Source organism: Pinus tabuliformis, chromosome 1_1 (assembly GCF_031772625.1).
Source record: "Pinus tabuliformis cultivar Carrire ecotype Pingquan chromosome 1_1, CPIR1, whole genome shotgun sequence".
NCBI lineage: Eukaryota > Viridiplantae > Streptophyta > Pinopsida > Pinales > Pinaceae > Pinus > Pinus tabuliformis.
In genome coordinates, this window is record NC_142297.1 from 695,437,201 (window position 1) to 695,458,461 (window position 21,261).

The 21,261-nt window shown below is 35.0% G+C and overlaps 2 pseudogenes; both read right to left on the reverse strand.

Annotated features, from left to right (window-relative positions):
* Positions 1-2,619: 2,619 nt before the first annotated feature.
* Positions 2,620-6,307, reverse strand: LOC149215351 (separase-like; annotated as a pseudogene).
* Positions 6,308-15,395: 9,088 nt separating this feature from the next.
* LOC149215352 (uncharacterized) overlaps positions 15,396-21,261 on the reverse strand; it is a 53,759-nt pseudogene continuing 47,893 nt past the window's right edge.

A 21,261-nucleotide genomic window follows, 5' to 3' on the forward strand; every position in this document is an offset into this window, starting at 1 on the left:
TATGGAGATTCCTTTCCAATTTAAAATATGGTTTGTCTGCCATCATTCTAAATCTTTAGAATGACAATCAAGGATATTATGTATCTTCCAATTAATGGTACCAATTTGATGTTCTTTATTTATTTTAAATGAAAAGATATATTTTCATTCAATCTTTTTCATGATAAAATATTATACAAATAAATATAGTTTTTATTAACAAAAATGTAGTCATATAAGGGTTCCAATTATTGAACTTATTGAGGTCAATTAGAACTGGTTTATTTATTTTATGCTGAAAGATATATTTTAATTCAATTAATTAGATTTAAAGGATTTTCTTTTATTTTAAGTTGAAGATATTTTCATCAATTTTTTATTATGATGAAAACTTGTATATGTCATTTTACTTTAATTGGCCTGAATTACATTTCAATGGTTTGAAGTTATATTTTCATTTAACTTTTTATGATGAAAATTTGTACAAATAATCTTATTTTAATTGATAAAAGTAGAGCAAATATACTTTATAAAAATATATATATTTTAAATAAAATATTTACTCTTCCAATTTAACAATATTTAAAGTTAACAAACCATATATAGATTGTAATTTTAATACAAAATAATAATATTCATATGTGGAAATGTTAAATGTAATATTCTTATGCATTATAGGCATATTATGAATAAGAAAAAAAAAAGAGAAACACTAAACAATTTTTTCTTTTTGTTTTTGAGAGTTTTATAATGTTTTAGATGACAATGTAAAGTTTTAGACACAATGTTATAGTCAAATATTTTATTGGACACCTCTATAAAAGATGAATTGTTCAATGTCTCCATATAATAAATGCACATTTCAACTTATATTTACATTTCCAATATATCATAATTATGCTTGACCATAGGAGCCATGTTGTTGATCTCGTTAGAGGAGAAGAATAGTCCTAAACCTTGAGACTTTTGTTGGAAAAATCTAATTTTATCAAAACACTATAAATGGCATGAAAAGACTACTCACTTTATAGGCCTCTAGGAACACAAATATAACATGCATGCATACCCTGCTTATTTTATAGGTTAAACCATGATCGTCACTTTAGTTTATGGTATTTTTTTCCCTACACAAAAAAACATTTGTTAACCAATATTGGGGCCCCATATAGGTCCAAAACTAAATTAACCTACCTAGTGTGCTTGTGGGAAGTGGCAGTAAGCTAAAGAGTATAGGGGAAGTACCCTTGACTCAACCTCAGGCTTCCTCGATGACAAGTGGTAGGTCTACTGATTCCCCTAATAAGAAAAAAGGTGGTAAGCCTAGTAAGTTAGGATGAACAATTATCATCCCACACAAGAAAGCATTTGTTGACCAATACTAGGGCCATGACAAGGTTCCAAACTTAGTTTACTTACCTACCATGCTTGTTGGAGGTTGCATTAGGATCAAGAGTATAGGGGCAATCCATTTGACTGAGCCTAAGGCATCCTCAATAAAAGGTGGTAGGTTTATCCTAATATATATATATAAAAGTGGTATCCAATTCCTACACAACTAGTTATAGTCGATGAGGATGGTTATCATTGGATGAGGATGCCCTAGTCAATTCTTAGGTTGACCATGCTTATGATGGTGACTATCACTTAATGTAGGTGGTAGGTGATTATCATTGACTATAGGTGGTAGTCAATTTCTGCACCTTTCACAATTGATGAAGAATAGAATCATTTGATATGGTTGGTTATACTCAATTCCTATGTCAACTATCATTACTATATGGGGTGATCATTTAGTGAGGTTGGTAGTCAATTCTTGGGTTTTATAATTTTAATTAGGATGACAACTCGATGAGGGTAGTAGTCAATTCCTACAATAAATATCATTAATAAGAATGACTATTACAAGATGAGATTATTATTCAATTCCTAAGCTTATTAACTTTCTTGAGGTGATGAGGGTAGTAGTCAATTCCTACCATAACTATCATTAATGAGAGTGACTATTACAAGATACTCATCTCACCTATGATATACATCACCACTTCTCTAGAGATGGGTATCTTTCTTATTTTTTGTTTTTCCCTTAAGTTATTCTAACTCTAAAACAACCAATTACCATTTTATTGATTATGACATGTCTATTGTTATTAAATGCTTCACTACATATCATGTTTCATATTTTACTAAGTATTATTAATGGGAAGATTGTAATTTATATTAAGATAAAAAGTATTAAAATCTTAAATACAATTTTTAAAATTAATTAGTATAATAAAGTTTGCTTTAAAAAAATAATATATATATATATATTTAATGTAACAAAGTTCTATACTAATTATTAAAACAATAATATTTTTGAAAATTATAATAAGTTAATAATTAAAACTAATTAATTTTATTTAAAAAAAAACTCTTCCATTACATGAAATGAGGGGCATTGGGTACCTTTTATAACACTGAAAATGTGGCCCCTTTAATTGTAAAAACCTTTTTTCACATGTTTTTTTTAATGGTAAAATTCCTTTTTCCTAGGTTAGTTTGGAAGACATTTTCCGTCAAACTCATCTAACTTATTTTCAAAAGTGGTTCATATCTCAAAAGCCCACATATCTAAGAAGTTAACCTTCAATTACCAATGTATTAAAGGATATAGACACTAGAAAGTGCTTTGGCAACTTTGCCAACAATTTATTCTTTTTGAGATCCTTCCAAGTTGTCTACCCTAGAGCTCTGCAGAATATTGAAAATTTTCCACAACAAACACCCTTCTCAATTTCATTATATCTGAGAGAAGCACTACTAGCCAAAAGGACTTTCATCCACTGGAACATGAGTTTCCACACCTCGACTTGTTGCCGCTAAGTCCAACATTAGCTTGACATATTTTATACACACATCTAAAACATTATGGATAATAGATTCTAAGGGTTCTCCCAATAAGAAGCAATTCCATGGACCAAGGCAAGAATCCTCAATTCCCCTTAGAAGTTTGGAAAGCCTTTTATCAAGTTCAATTCTCCACTGCCATCATCTACATTTATCCTCGTTTCTTGGAACATGCAAAGAATCAGAGGTTGACAACCAACTTTACTCAAGTACCATCCCAAACTCTTCAACAACTACATCCACAACTATTTTGGATGATCCATGGATCAATTTTTTGACCTTTGAGCCACTATGGATGTCATTTCCTTCTGAATCTTCATAATCCAGATCAACAGTGTATGGACAAGATACTGTACTCCCTCGAGCATCATCTTTTGACAACCCTTCAAAATAAGAATGAATAGGGAACAAAAGACCCATAGGTTTCCCCTTAGAGCCAAATCGTGTGAGAAAAATCCATGCTGAAGAAGAATTATTGAATGGCAGATCCCCCAGAAGAGACAAATATTTAGAATCCAATAAACTGCCACAGATAACTGTAGAAAGTGATACCTTTTTGAAAAAATCTCTGACAAAGTGTTCAAGGTCCTCCACAATCTCAAACATAAGTCTGAGGGCTTGTTGCACTCTTGTTATAAATTCATTCGAATTGTGATGATGTTCCTCACTATCAGAAGCTAAGGTTTCAAGCTTTGAGTCCAAAACAATAAGATGTTGCCGACGTAAAGTTGTTCCAAGAGAAGCTTTATGAAAATACGTATCCCAATGACTTCTAGAAGAGTTATTACCATGCCTCACAGGTAAGGAAAATAACCCACCCAATTCCAAGGGCAGATGCATAATAGCTAGTAACATGGATACCTTTTGAAAAAGTGTAGGAATTTGGCTACAAATAGAGAAAGCATAATGCATCCATCCTAACACCAATGACATTCGATTTTCAACAAATTTTCCACACTGTATCCAAGATAAACTACATAAAATTTTACTTAGAGAAAGCCAATTGACATGGTACAACAATGCTACCCTTTCAATCAGGAATATATCCACAGGCCTTCTCTTGCCAGAGCATTCAAGCTGGCAACAATGTGCAGTACCAAATGAACACATGCATAGAGATCTACCATTATGAAAAAATAGCAAAGAGATATTATGCAAAAAGATCTCATGCACCTTGTCCAACTCCTCATATGCCTTATAACATTTTCCTATTTGAAGTTGCAGTCTAGACAATACACTTCTTGTATGGCATTCCCAACAAAATGCAATAAGGTCATGCATAGAATGTACTTGATCTATTTCGATTTCACAATGACCACTGCAATCTCTCTCATGTGACAGTTCTTCAAATTTATTTCTAGATCCAATGTGGGAAACACTTTGTGGCTTCGAATGCGTTTTTTTCCTGAGTGAATAGAAAGATTTATCTATGTCATCCCTTGCTATCAAGCATCCACTTGATTGCTATGGAGTTTTTGATAATGACATATGTTTTGTACCTTCACTAGATAAACGACAATTATTTCTGGCTTTCAACCTGAACTTGTCTTTTTGCATGTACCCCCAGACTCCTTTAGGTAATCCCTTACTCCAATGCTAGAGTAATCTAAGTCCACTATTCTAGAAGACATTTTCCCCCTTTGACCAATTCCTCTTTTCTTCTTTATGTCATTGGCCATGCAAGCAAGAGATTTTGCTAGTTGTGCTTTGCTCATTTCTTTACATAAATTTTCCCGTGCCAATGTGTAAATATCTGAGTTGTCTTTAGTGCGACTTTTTGGAAGCTTTTCCGGTGGGATTTTTTGGTCTAATTTATCTAAAATCCGATAGGAATGTATTGAAATCACAATCTTGATGGATAACCCCTGCACAATCAAAGTTCCCTAGGGGTTTTTCAGGGTACTAAATTCATATATACAGTAAAAAAACTAGTTTAAATAACATAAATCAAGATTTCACCTCAAATTTTTCCGCCAGATTGCGGCACTGGAATGTCCAAAAAGTCGCACTAAAGACAACTCCGTAAATATCAACAACAAAAATCAGGTTCTTAGGAAAATGTACATCTTTTTTCTCCTTTGGATGCCTACACAGCAAATCTCCAATCTGCATGTCAAGCATGACTTCTATTGTTACTTGGAAAAGCTTACAAACAAGCTTCAAGTCCTGACAATGAAAAATCTGCTTTGCATTTTTCAATACCTCTTCAACTTTTTCCCATGAATGACGTTTCCGATAAATTTCATAAAGAAGGGTCCAAATGAATCCTGACCAAGTGGTAGATCTTGTGCATTTGAAATCTTCAGACCTTCCTAAAATATGTTTTCAGCTTCATCTCTATCTCCCACCATTTCATAGAGAACACCCACCTACATAAGATTTTCCAAATAATTTCCAAGAAAAACCAATTGACTAGGTTAATACTCCCCATTCTTCTCTACATCTAAAAAAGTTGGCCACACATTTGTTGTAACTGGTCCTAGGGCCTCCAGATAAATACCTCCCACTTCATTTGAGTCAATTTTTAAGTCAGAATTATTATCTCTTGCAACTTGAAATGACTTCTTATCCAAAAACATGAATTTTCGATTCAGAGCTTTTTTTGTTTGTTAATTTTGGTAGTTCCATTCCATTTTCTATTATATAGTAAGCAAGTTTACACCACACAGATTAACCAGGTGGCCTCAACTTGCCCCGAGGGTAAACCAAGTCTATTGGCCACCGGTCATCGTTATAAGCCATCCAAAAATATAATTGTTTTAATCTTTCTAGCCAGGCTAGATATGTCTATATCTCATGTCCAGACACTACATAACTGTAAAAACTAACATATGCATCATAAAAATTAAAAGCTAACCGCATAAACCAAAATTATGCATGGGGGAGTCTAGTCCTTCTGTTGCTCTAAGGCAGATGCGACGGGAGCATAATCTTCAGTAGTAGCCCCTGGCATAAAATATAGCTCTAGGATGCAAGGGATGTGGCGGTCAATCTTGTCCATCCTGACATCCTGTTTCTGCAGCTGGAATATAATTTTATCCATGTCTTTCTTGTAATTCGGCAGACCCTGGACTCTCACTGCCATCCCCACAGAAATTTTTTCCATCGCCTTACTGAGTAGACTCTTCATTAACCAGTACAAGTAGAGCGTTTGTTTAAACTATGTGATTCTCCCTCGAGTGTTCCATGGATTTGGAACAAGAGTCCTCCAATTGTCCATCTCTTCCTAAGTCTCCCTTTCTTTCTTTACCTCCTCTTCCCATTCTTCCATCAACTTCCAAATGCCAGCATCCATCCCTTCACGGTATGTCGCTGCAGCTTCAGCGATGAGGTGCTCTATAGATTTACGACCCCTGCGAGTTTCTGATGTGCTTGACCTCTTGCTTATCTGGTGGGCAGGGCCTCTCCTGCTGTGCCCACATCCTCTCTCTTCTCGGGCCATGACCTATTTGGCAAAGCCCTGATGACACCCAAAAGAAGTTAGATTCATCAAACTGTTCTTAACACACCACCTTGCCCAAGCATGAATTTCCTCTCCATACCTCTCCGCGTGCGTATAGGGGTAGCCCAAGGCCCACAAAAACTAGAGGGGGGGTCTCAGACTCTTACCCTAAGGCCCGTCAATATTCCCTACCCCCTTACTATGGATTATATGTCGATCATCTCGCTACGTCCCAAGTTGAGACAACAAGCCCTTCCTGAATCTGGAAGGACACCTATAGTGATTCCATCTTCTTGCACCCTTGGCCCGCAGAGAGATGGCTTTGCCTCTCATGTCCCTCCAACAAGTTTTCCACACAGGGTTCTTGGCTTTGCCTTCAATGTCATACGGGTTCCATCTATCCCAGTGGTTTATCTACAAACTACTGCCATGGTTGCAGTCCCATCCCCCTACCCTCAACATTTTCCTGCCTCTCGCTACATCCCCCATCCCCTCTGGAATTGCGGTGCCTCTCTCATGTGTCCCCTTGGCCTTAAATACAAAGCACAGACCCTCATAGCCCCGCAACCCGCTTTCCCCCCCACCGCAGCCATGGTTCTGACCCAATTGGGAGAAAATATAAATGAAAAATAAGGCCATTGAATGCAATTGTTGCCCCCAATGCCACTCGAAACGTTTTATTCCCCATTGCTTTGGTTGCTTTCCCCTCCCTTCCCCCCAACAAAACCCCAACCAGAACATTGATACAATGCTTAGGCAAGGCCAAGATACATACCCGGTTTCTGTAGGAGTCTGTTAGCGACCAAGGTTCCTCTCTTGCCATCGACCTTCCCCTGTTTTGTATTGCCACCCTTCTCCACAACCTTTCCCACCTGCACTGCATGTCAAATTTTCTCGCCTACTCCACCACCCTACCTTATTCTCTTCCCCGCCACCTTGCCCACTTACCAAACATGCATTCATGCCGAAGGACACTGCATCCCCTGCCTTGAGCATGTGGGGAACGATGGTGATTATTTCCTGAGTACTACGCATATCTGCAACCAGCGTGGCCGGACTGACAACAACTCGCACCCCGATCGGGAGCTTGATTTGCATGGCTTTTGATTTCTTGGCTCTGTCTGAGATCCTGGGCCATAATTGCCTCCATGGGTTCAAAGGCTATATCCAAGGGTCGGACTGGCCATTGCTTTTCTATCATGTCTTGCTGATGGTTTCATCCCCAATTAGCGAGGAAGTCGGCCCCTTTGTTTCCATCTCTCGTGACATGTCTGACCTGTATATAGTCAAATTTGGGGATGATTTCGCCTATCTCTTAGATGAGTCTTGCAGTCCTCCAACTATGGCTGAGTTTATCCCACTTAGTGCCATTGTTTAATTTTGCCACGGTATTTATGACCAAACTTGAATCAACTTCCACTTCTAGGTTTCGATATCCCATTCTGACAGCAATTAGGAGGCCTTGTCGTACTGCAGCAAACTCCGCCTCGTTGTTGTTGGAAATCTCGCAATTTTCTGCATAAATACGAAAGGTGTTAGCCTGAGGGTATCGGAAGAGGCCACCTAGTGCTGCCTCTCCAGGGTTTCCTTTGCAGGACCCATCAAAGTTAAGTTTTATGAATCCTTCTTGCGGGGGGATGAAATGGGACCTGAAGGTCATACCCGCACTGCTTGTCTTTCATGCTTTAATGTCAATCATCCCCAGGGCTAAATTGAGTTTTTGTAAGATTCGAGCTTCTTGGGGTGGCACTTGCCAATCCTCTTTGTGCCATGTCTCTACAAGGATTGTTTCCCTTATATTTTTTCTACGCCTTCCCATACTTTCTCTTGCGATGTTGCTTTATTCTTGAAAATTCTATGGTTGCACTCCTTCCAAATTGCCCATAGGGCGAATCCTGGCCCTAGACTCCAGGCCTGATTTACTACAAGGCTGGAATATATATGGTTCTGCCATAGGAGAATTTTTCCTTTAATGTTGTTTTGGTCTCTGTCCATTATTTCAAAAACTCCTTGCATTTGTGTCCATTTTGTTCCACAAACTGGCATGTGTTGAGGATATGCTCCATATCTTCCCAATGTTGGTGGCATAACCAGCTAAACAAGGGTCCCTGGAAACCTTGTCTCTGCAATTTATCCCAGGTCAATATGCATCCTTTACAAACCATCCAAAGGAAGTGAGTTACCTTTGGCCACCAACCTCCTTTCGAGATCTTTTTCCATATGATATCTTGCCCTTCCTGCTCTTGTCTTACTTGTAAATCGTACTTGTAAATGGCACATGGTTTCTTCACTGTGGATCTTTATAATATTGAGGACAAGAAGGCCATCTGTGAAGTTGGGTCGTGGTTTTGGAGGAGTGTTGGTCTCTTCATGCAGCCCTAAACTCCCAATTTTGACCTGGTAATGACTTCAATCTCCACAACCCCAGTTTGGGTAAGGCTTTTGAACCTTCCCTTGCATTTATGGCATCACACATCACTTTCCTCCATTGGGAACGCGCTAGGAAAATTCTATCTTCATTGTTCTGAAACATATATTTTTTTTCAAAACTACTTATGCCAGCATTTGTGTGGAGTTGGACTTCAACAAGGGTTTTCCTGTGGAGATTAATTTGATGGCTCGAAAATATGTTTCGGTCCAAAATCTTGACTATGAGAATATTTCATTTCGGTGTAGAGCATGCTATGAAATGGGGCATGTAATTAAAAATTTCCCCAAGCATTCTCAGAATAGCAAAGACTGGAAAAAATATTGGAGGCCCAAATGGTGGGAAGGAGCACAAGGTGATCAATATACAGTATTCAAAGAGGAAGAACTTCAGGACAAGAAATATCCAGAAGACAAGAAGGAAGAAGATCCAGTCAAAGAAATCATATCCACGACAACAAAATCTAGGCAAGAAAAATCGCTTACCAGTAGGGATTCTTGGGTGCAACTTCAATTGAAAAGCAACAAACTCTCATAGAAAACAGATCTCCTCCAAAACCAGAAGGAATATCATTGAAAAGGAAATTTCTTGGGCATATCATGTGAAGAGGAAGATTTCAAGAATATTATCGTGCAGTTGTTGAAGAATGATCCACCTGAATTTGCAGAAAATGTTGGTTTGACTCAAGTTGAGAAGAAAGGAAAAACAATTTCTCCAAGGAAAAAGTTTTTCTTCAAGAAAAACAAGAATTCAAACTATATCAAAATAAAATTGTAGTGAAAAATGGAATGTAAATGTGTCTGTATTTTGGGGGTTTTGGAAAAAAATTATTTGGAAAGGGAATAAAGTTTATGTGTCACGAGGAACTCATTTGAGGGTTTCGATCTTGTAATCCATTTTTTTTAATAACACAAATATCGACTAGTTCCATTTAAAAAAAAATGTTTTTAAATGTATTCTTGGGTCTAGCTTAGTTGGCAATCACCTTGATATGAATTATTGTGTCAACTAAGAGATCCAAGGTTCAAATCCCCTGAAAGTAACCCAGTCTATGGAGATGAGGATAGGTCATAGGCCCGAAAGATATAGTGGTAGCGATTAGAATCAACCTTGTGTCGCACAAGTACAAAACTGATCGAGTTGTTGAAGAATTCACATTATACAGGTTTCACAACTCAAACTTGTAATTCCAATAGATCCCTATTGGATTTTAAACAAAACTGACTATAGAATATAAAGGGCCAAAACATAGAAGATTTAAACTACAACTTTTTTTTTTTTTTGTATGGTGGAACATAATTCATAATTTAATGGTTAACGAGTAATGATAATACTCAAGTCCCCATCGTTAAAGAACGTTTGCTATTGAGAGGTCATTGGTTCAATTCTCTTGACACTCTTGGTGACAAGCTCTATGGTTGAGCTGACAGGAAGTGATCCTTTTGGGGGGATATGTTTGGTACAAATATTCCGTGGACGTAGAGATCATCGATCTCCGGGGATTGTGAACCACATAGGAAAATAGTACTTACTATTAATTTTTATAGACCGTTGTGATTAATTCATTATCATTGATCAAGGAAATTCAAGTCAATTAAGATTACCTACAAATGATTTGTAAAGAAGTAGACTTCGACTCTTACCACATGCCTTTGATCATTAATGTGTATCCATAAGTTTAAAGAAAATAAGATCTTACCCAATGAAAAATACTTATAAATCTTTTTATAAGACCCCCCAAAAAAAAGAGAACAATTTTAACATAAATACTCTTTCAAAGAAAAATAAATAAACTATATAAAATAATATTAGTTAAAATTTGTTTTTATTTTTGTATTTATCTTATAATTTACGTGGGTTTTATATATGTTACTTTTAATCCATCTTAAAACCAGATCACATATCAAAGGGGTTAAATTTATTAATGTTATTTTTTTTCACCATTTAATTATCATGTTGTTGTGTAGATTTTAACTATTTAACATATTGAGACGAATTCTTTTGGATAGAAAATGTGTCCAGTGCTTTGAAATGTCTAATTTTTCCAGTGGACACACCACCCATCGTCAAGGACCAAAGCTTGAATGGTAAAACAAGAGGCCCAAAGAAAATTTAAAGCGACAATGAACAATTGACCGTTGAGAGGATTTTCAAAAGGGTCTCTTCTTTCATCAAGGACTCCACCAACAAGCATATCACACAGTGCTTCATTTCCAGTTCTAAATCACACACTTAGTTTTTTTAATAGTATCATTCATTTTCAGGGAAGCAAACACATACAAATATATTTAACATATCCATCAGTACCATCTCCCCATCGGGGTGCAACCACATGTTCATACATTGATAATATCCCTTTTTATCTAGAGATGCAGTGCCAATTCAGCAAGAATGTAATACAGATTCATTGATATTTAAAACAAGTGTAGGATACTACTTATCATAAAATTTGCAAGGCAACTGAGTCAGGAACAAGGACTCTCCACCCAACCATAGACAACTGCAACCACACTTACTTGCAGTTGTCACCGCCAAGCCAGAGTCCAAAGTCTAAGGGGGGTGCTTGCTTAAGGGAATCAATCACCAACGACCAACTGAAAGCATGGAATCCCAGAGAACCTCTTCCTCAATCCCACCAGTTGATTGCTACCATCTTCTTCAACACAAGGAGTCCAGAGGTTCTCTACCTCACCCCAACTTCACACACAATGATTCACTCCCTTCTAGGAAGTCTAGAATCCAATGTAATAGTAAGGCAATAACCATATGTATTCAATCAAGTCTTCCTTTGATGCTGCTTTAGGATTAGCCTCTTTCCAAGATGTCTAGGGCTCTAGAGTTTGATATCTCAACCCCAAGCCTACAAGAGACCGAAGCTGTTACAGGGCTCTAGAGATTACATCCCAAACCAAAACCTCCAAGGACCCAATCTATTACAAGGCTCTAGAGACTTTATTTCAAACCAAAACCTCCAAGGAATCAAGCTATTATAGGGATCTAGGGATCCTATCTCAACCCATAGCCTCTAGGGAAACAAAGTTGTCACAAGGCTACAAATACTAGCATCTCAACCCATAACCTCTAGGGAATTTGAGGACCAATCCCCTTTTCTTCTCTTCACTTCATGTTGAATGCCGACGTTGGATACCCTAAGGTGGTGTCCTCTTCTAACTGTTGCTCACCTCCCTTCTTCCAACTATTGCTTGCTTCCATCTTCCAACTATTGCTCGCTTCCCTTCTTCCAAATGTTGCTTGCTTCCCTTCTTCCTATCACTACTCACTTCCCTTCTTCCAATTGTTGCTCGCTTCTTGTTCTACATGGATTCTTCATCCTCATCCTTGTTGCCTTCCTAGTCTTGTCCTCCCTAATTTTTTGTCCTCTTTTTCTTGCTAAGGTTCTTTAGTGTATGGAGATGTGTCCGTTCTTTTGCATCTCATTTAATTTAAGAGTTATCCCATTAAAATCATGAACTCACCAATGTTTTATGGTTGTCCTAGAAATTTAGGTTTCTTTCTCTGCACAAAAGAACCTCAATCATCCCAACCAAGCAATCCTCCTACCCAGCTTTGGAATATGTGTCCCTTTGACTCAATCCCCTTTTTAAATTTCACATATTTGTAAAAATATTTACAATGCATTTTATGAGAGAACCATGGGTGGGGTTGTCACATTCCACCCACTCGCCTCACACCTCTCCTCTCCCTGACTTTCCAATAGGTGAAATGCAAGATCGAGACCCTGTTTTTCATGGCTCTCCAAGCTAGAAGCTTGAAGCAAAGGTGTGTAGCTCGAAACAAGCCCCCACTAGCGCTGTCCAGACTGTCACCGCAAAGCCTTCTTAGCAGAACACAAGTTTGTATGGATGCCTCATTGTTGAGGAAAAGATGGATGACGGGTCCCCAAGCAATGTAAAAGTTGACCAAGATGGAATCAACAAAGCACAATAAATCTCATATATATCCAAGGGGAAGCATGCAACCTAAACAAGTTTTATGTTTAGTTTCTTTTGCTTTGTTTCTCCTTAGATCTCTACATGGCACAAGTTTTTATAGCCACACCTAATGGAATCCTATCAGAAGCTATTTTAGTAAACTCTGTTTCTTTTTTGCATGGGCTGTGGTACTATGTCAGATCTACATTCTCATTGAGGGACCATTTGATTCCCCTTGTCGGGTAGATGGTCCACATTTATCTCTTCTCCGTTTGACCTAAGTCTCACGCCTCACAATGACTCTATCACTGTACTTTATGTATCATAGTCATATAAAGCAATATATATTTTTTTAAACGAGAATGGTACTTTTATATTAAAAACCTGGATTGCACGACCAAAACTGTTTACATAAAAAATATAAAACTAGCTTCAGTCGTTTCAACTGCTTCCATGTTCTAGTATATCCAAAAAATAATTTTCTTACCCCTATGAGCCTTGTGGGCTATGTTATTACACTGATATTCCCCGTAAACTCGGTAAAACTTTCCCAATATATAGACATAGCTGCAATACATGAAAAAACATTAACCAAGATTTGTAGGCCCAACTTCCTCACTAGTGCCTTTGTTCCTTCCGCTCATTCCCGCTCCTTCGTCACATGCATTGGAATTTCCTTGCAACCGGGAAATGAAAGGGTCACTGAGCCCAACGATAATTTCCTTTACCTTAGTGAACATACTATTATTGATTAGGTCTGAATTGGGGGAAAGAATATCTGATTCCATCTTGATAATCTTATGCTCCAGGGACATCTCTACACTCTTGAAATTAACGCTGATTCGGTCTGAATTTGTCGCACGATATTTCTCCAACAACTCCACCCTACGCGTGAGGAGATTGAGCTTGCCCATCAACAATTTAAAAAAGATTTCAACGACCCTTTTCCACCGAGCCTAGTCAATGTCCAGAAGTTTCCCTCCTTGTGATGCCATCCTTAGTTCACTTAGAAAGACACAATTACCTAACCTATAGTTTGCTTTTGTAACAACATGTGTCATATATGAAGATATAGTCTCCTTATATAGGATTTATTCTCCAACTTCACATTTTCCTTCAAATTTTGCCATTGATGCGTACATGTTTTCGAGCTTCATTCCCATTAAGTATATGACCTGCGCGAGAGACCTATTAAACTGACTGTGCAACCAATTTGCTGGGGCACTAGGTGAAATCTTCTCCATCTCTCCGTCATTAAAGTCCCTGTGAGAATTGAGGTTCTCCTGAACAAAAAAAAATAACCACCTATCCATGGAGCTCCTATGCTGAGATATGTATCTTGTCAATGATTGCAACGCCTTATCTTAGGATTTCAAACGACATCCAATTGGTAAAACCTCTCGTTCCATCACCCACCTTTTATGCATGCATTCCATTATTTCTCTCATCATGTCTCTGACAACACCATCATTGATGGCCATGCGCTCCACCCATACAAACATTCCTATATGGTATGGGATTTGGGCCCTTATTCCAACCATTTATTTCACAAGTTCTTGCTTCCAAAAACACGCCATGATTTACCATCTCATCAGTTTCCCTATTGAGATGGCTTAGTGCATGGAAAAGCGAGAGCTCGTCAAAATTATTCATGTGGTAATTGATCCTTCTACTATGGAGGAGCTTGCGAGATTATATTTTTGTTGTTGGTTGAAAATATCTGGATGACTAGCAGAGAGTCCCCTACTACCCTTAATTTCTTGTTTATGAGACTGAGAGTAACATTTAGGCCCTTCCAAAGCGCAAGGATCTCAACCTTATTATTAGTTGCTACTCCTAATCTCCATGTAAATTTTATTTCCTCATGTTCATCGGGGCAAAAGATCATCCCTCTCGCTCCTGTTGGCCCTAAAAGCATATAAAGTACTAGTTACTAAAACATTCTTAGAGATTAATGTAATGGATCCAAATTAATATGTTACACTATCCAAAAAAGGTGTATCCCCATTGAGTGAATTATCAAATGAATCTATGTAAGTGTGAATTGAATATGTTATTATTTTTTGAATACATGTTAGTATAAATATATTTCTAAAATAAGCGATTTATTAATTTTAGTTATTTGTTATATATTAATGTAAAATTATTTTAATTTTACTTTATTATGTGTTAAAAAAGTAAATTTCTTGAAAAGTATATCTTTTTTCAAGTTTTGTATTTTGAAAAGAGGTTTATGGATTTAATCTCTATTGGTATATGATAGATCTAAAATTTAAATAGATCTAATTTGATTCTTTATATATGTGCACTACATATCAAATTCATGTGGAGCATGACAAAAATTACACATAACCCTTTGCATTGAAATATTTTAACTATGGTGGATACACACACACATATATATCCACCTAAAATAGATAGAGAAATTTTTTACTCTCAGTCATTCTTTTTATATTATATATAATTGATATTGAAATATTTTTTGTTAATTAATAGTTTTACACCAACTCCATATTTTTTTTAAAGGAACAAATATATTTATATTAATCAAAACTAGAATATGGCTAGTGCCATTACATTTAAAAGCACCAAATTTTCCAGAGTCCTCCAAAATTGCTCTGACCAATGTCTTTGGATATGTAGTGATTTTTTTTCTTCCAAATTTACCACATCATTCATCTACCTATTACTATGAAATTAACTACCTGGTTCCCTCCACATTGTTCTGCTAGAATTCTTCCATAGCAACCTTGTCTGCTTCCTCCTGTTGGTATGGTTCCATTGCTCCTTGCTAGCCCTGCTCCTGCTGCAACTCCTGCTTCTCGAGAATCACCGGAGCAAGAGCCCCTCCCTCACAAAGCGTGATATCCTAATCACTGTTGTTAGTGAGACCACATATTTCTTTTAACACTGAAACCAATGGAGTCTCCACCTTGACCTCAAAGTTCTCCACTTTGTAATCAAGATTTTCTATCTTGGATATGATTACCTCCACCGCCACTTGCACATTTTCGAGATCTTTTTTCAAACGTTCCAACTAGCCCGTTACCAGGGTGAAATGAGAGAGAGCCTTAGAAATTATTTTCCCACCTATATTGGAGATGATCTCCTTGATTTCTTGCTTGAACACTAAGTCAATCTCATTTGGGGAGCCACCAACGCTGTTTCTTGACGATGAGGACATTTCTTCGACTTAGAGGGAATGTATGGAGAGTCGCTATGCATGAATTCTACACAACCATCATCCTATAGCCGAACTTAACTCCAAAATTATGCTGGGGGGAGTCCCTTTGAGTTTAATGCTATTTGCATTCATTACACACCCTGCAAGCAATTGCGAATTCATTGCTTCTTGTTCTGGACCATAAACACACACAATCGAGCTAAGATGTTCTTCCTCGATCACAAAAATATCAATTCCTTCACTGCTAACTTGCCTTAAATCTTTATCGACGACATCCCACCTGTCCACATGCTTAACATTAATCCTCGTGTTTATGCATCTGTTGGATGAAGGGCTCGTCATTCTGTTGGAATGATCACTAAAGTGCATTTGTACCGTGAAATGACTACAAAATGCATGCAACTTGTCAATTGGGTTATCCTCCTTAATGACCCTTAAGTATCTCGAGATCCTTGGGTTATGCACAACCATGGTAGGTGACATATAGTTATTATGCCACCCTCCTCCATCAACTCCCCTTGATCCAAATTGAAGCCAATGTTGGCTTTGTCATCTGCCATAGTGTTGTTCTCTCTCCTGATATGATAGAACTCCAAAAATTAAAAATTTATCCATGATCAATTAAATTCATTGTAGAGTTGGTCTTGTATTTGGGTCCTTGCACTGTTTCAATTTGTTAGATTTTTTAATTGTAACAAAAGTGTCTCCATAGACACTTAATTGAAGGATTCCTTCCGTTGTTGCCAGCGTGAGCCCTTACCAAAGCCCAATTTCTTCCTCCTTATTATTTGAGGCAAATCCTAGACCCCACATATTTTTTTTTCAATTTTTCCATCGGGGCGAAAGATAACCCCTCCTGCTCCTCCCTTGACACCAACTCCATATTACACAAAATTACTTATTTTATAATAAGAATTTTCTTATTTTCAATTAATTTCTATAGACAATTACCTATATAGAGTTGATATTGAAATATAATATTTTATGATTATTAATATAAAAATATGTAATTTTTTGTTGTATATATATATATATATATATATATATATATATATAGACACACATCAACTAATTGTTTATAATAAAGTAATAAGAGTTACATATTTCCTTTATAATAAGAATGTAAAAAGTATATATTGGTAAAATTACTTTCAATTTTTTTTTTTTATTTTTTTATTTTATTTTTTTTTATTTTTATTTTTATTTTATTTATAATGTAGAATTTTATTTAATGTAGATATTGAAATATTTTATTTATGGTCTATATTGAAAAAAGATTAATTAAATAATAATTAATTAATTATTTCACCAAAACTATAGCCATGGCGATACTTGGCAAGCATGTGATTGTAAAGTTATGTAAAGGATAAAATCGACTCTTGGCGATACTTGGCAAGCATGTGATTGTAAAGTTATGTAAAGGATAAAATCAACATAGTTGTTGATTCCTCTAATTACCAGAAATAAAAATAAAATCAAACAAAAAAATCACTATTAACCATTCAAATATTATTTATTAGTCATTTTTTTCAAAATCAAACAATATTTAATTAATTAATCAAACAAAACCTATAATTGATTTATCAAAATGATCCAAATTTATTTATTTAATAACTTTATTTTTAATAAAAAAATTCAATAGTTTTTATTATTAGTTAGTTCGAAACATAAACCAATTTTATACCATGTAATTAATCCGCAAAACAAACTTATTACTCTTAATTTATCAAAATTTATTTATTTAATAACTTTATTTTTAATAAAAAATTTCAAATAATTTTTATTACTCTTCAATTTAATTTCAGGTAAATAACTGCTTACTAATCTTAAATTTAAAACTGAATAATTGCAAATGATATTAAATTAGGAGAGTTTATAATTCAAATATTTAAAAAAATACATCTCAACTTAATAATAAACGAAATTAATTTAATAATAAAATCCAAATTTAAAAAATTATAAAAAATAATTAAAAATTCCAAATTTAAAAAGTTATAAAAAATAATTAAAAATTATTAACTTTTAAAGAAATTTATAAAATTCGCTTAAAATTTATTTTTATTTTATTTGAATTTCCATTTAGGAAGCTCTTCACCGACACATCATGTTTGTTTCTTTTAAGATATGGTATTTCAATAGAGCAATATAAGTAACCTTTATATTAATTTTTATACTAAGTACTTGGAACTCCAATATTTACCTTTCAACTTCTTCTTTCCACCTATAAATCATTTAGTACATTTGTGTTTTTTCCTTTTCATAAGATAAAGTCTATTTAATATATATTAAATAAGAGTTAAAGTTAAAATCATATCTATTTTTCTTCAAAGAAATAACTTTATATGGAAAATTTATCCTACTTCCCACCTATAAAGTGTACTAATGAATGTATCTGTTTTCTTCATCATGGGAGGTAAATCTTATTTAATATACGCTAGCAAGAATTTCACTGTGAGATGCAAAGGAATGTTAATAAGAGGAGTGAGAATATGGAAGGAAATAGTTTGCACATTATTGTTTGTAGTATTTCGAGTTTGCATCAAGCTATCTAGGTTGAATGATTGCGGTCAACGAATCACATGCTTAGTATTTAGCAGTCAGATTACAAAGGAGAGGGAGGAAAATCTTTTACAAGCAAAAGTCTGAAACATCTTGAGTCGTTATTGACCAAACACTTTATTTAATGATCTAAACTACCCCACATCCAACTCCATCTTAAGTGTACATATGGCCCTTACATCTAACAACCCCAATTTATGGATACCATGCACATGAAATATGAAATCATGTTGTGGTTGACATGGTTATCCTAAAGTAAGAAATATGATTCATTGTGTTGATGGTTCTCGTTAAATGACCCAACCAATTCATAAATAGGTTTGTTATCTACACATTAGGTTGAATAACCATTTAAGCTCCCCTTTGAGGCAAACATTTAATAGAAGTTTTTATGGTCTTCTTTACTTTCCAAAGGCAATATCATTAACACAGAAAAGTGATCCACTCCTTGCTTATCAATATAATTTAATTTAAGATAAATTTGTCCAAAGGTAAGAGTCTTGACTCCTACTCATGGCAAGGTTCTTATAACACATAAAGTCAACAATAATTCATAGGTTACCATTGTCAAAAAGAAATTGTCATTAAAAGCCTCTTGACCACCACAATTTACCAAAGTATGAATCTAGTCTAGTTGATATATTTATCAACCCATTAGCACGCATGATCTATCAAAGGATATGAAGACAGGAAAATGAGGAGGGGTGATCATCATTTGCACTTAGTTGGACAAACACAACGTTTCATACAACCATCAACAAGGAAAAGTAAAATCTAGCCTCGTCATGCTTACATGTCCAATATCCAACACAATTACTCGTGTGTTTCACACAACCATCTATGAGGCAAAGTAAAACTCACCTCTCCATGGCTATATGTCTAGTGTCAAACACAGTTACAATAGGGACACGATCTTAAACATTATAAACAAGTTAGAAGCATGGAATTTGGAGCAAGACGAAATCCTCCAAAGTCATGGAAAATATCTGGCTTTGAAACTATACATATCAATCAAATAGATTACGTATAATTAATTCCGCTTAATAATTACACCTAGCATAAATGGTACTATTCAAAGTATTGGTTTAATTCATTGTCACACCAACATTTATAGAGCAATGACAATTTATTCCATTTTCACCATAAAAAAGAATGCAAGTACTCCCAGCATTGGTTTTTTTGATTTTTTTTTTCATCAGTTTCCGGAGAGAATTTGACCATCCGGGTGAAATTATGATCTCGATAGACAACACCAAAATAATTTTATCAAATGCTCATTCACATTGTGTTTCAAGACAATATATGGAGATTCCTTTCCAATTTAAAATATGGTTTGTCTGCCATCATTCTAAATCTTTAGAATGACAATCAAGGATATTATGTATCTTCCAATTCATGGTACCAATTTGATGTTCTTTATTTATTTTAAATGAAAAGATATATTTTCACGATAAAATATTATACAAATAATTATAATTTTTATTAACAAAAATGTAGTCATATAAGGGTTCCAATTATTGACCTTATTGAGGTCAATTAGAACTGATTTATTTATTTTATGCTGAAAGATATATTTTAATTCAATTAATTAAATTTAAAGGATTTTCTTTTATTTTAAGTTGAAGATATTTTCATCAATTTTTTTTAATGATGAAAACTTGTATATGTCATTTTACTTTAATTGGCACTAGTGTAATTAAATTTCAATGGTTTGAAGTTATATTTTCATTTAACTTTTTATGATGAAAATTTGTACAAATAATCTTATTTTAATTGATAAAAGTAAATCAAATATACTTTATAAAAATATATATATTTTAAATAAAATATTTACTCTTCCAATTTAACAATATTTTAAGTTAACAAACCATATATAAATTGTAATTTTAATACAAAATAATAATATTCATATGTGGAAATGTTAAATGTAATATTCTTATGCATTATATGCATATTATGAATAAGAAAAAAAAAAAGAGAAACACTAAACAATTTTTTCTTTTTGTTTTTAAGAGTTTTATAATGTTTTAGATGACAATATAAAGTTTTAGACACAACGTTATAGTCAAATATTTTATTGGACACCTCTATAAAAGATGAATTGTTCAATGTCTCCATATAATAAATGCACATTTCAACTTATATTTACATTTCCAATATATCATAATTATGCTTGACCATAGGAGCCATGTTGTTGATCTCGTTAGAGGAGAAGAATAGTCCTAAACCTTGAGACTTTTGTTGGAAAAATCTAATTTTATCAAAACACTATAAAGGGCATGAAAAGACTACTCACTTTATAGGTCTCTAGGAACACAAATATAACATGCATGCATACCCTGCTTATTTTATAGGTTAAATCATGATCGTCACTTTAGTTTATGGTATTTTTTTCCCTACACAAAAAACATTTGTAAACCAATATTGGGGCCCCATATAGGTCCAAAACTAAATTAACCTACCTAGTGTGCTTGTGGGAAGTGGCATTAAGCTAAAGAGTATAGGGGAAGTCCCCTCAACTCAACCTCAAGCTTCCTCGATGACAAGTTGTAGGTCTACTGATTCCCCTAATAAGAAAAAAGGTGGTAAGCCTAGTAAGTTAGGATGAACAATTATCATCCCACACAAGAAAGCATTTGTTGACCAATACCAGGGCCATGACAAGGTTCCAAACTTGGTTTACTTACCTACCATGCTTGTTGGAGGTTGCATTAGGATCAAGAGTATAGGGGCAATCCATTTTACTGAGCCTAAGGCCTCCTCAATAAAAGGTGGTAGCTTTATCCTAATATATAATAAAAAAGTGGTAACCAATTCCTACACAACTAGTTATAGTCGATGAGGATAGTTA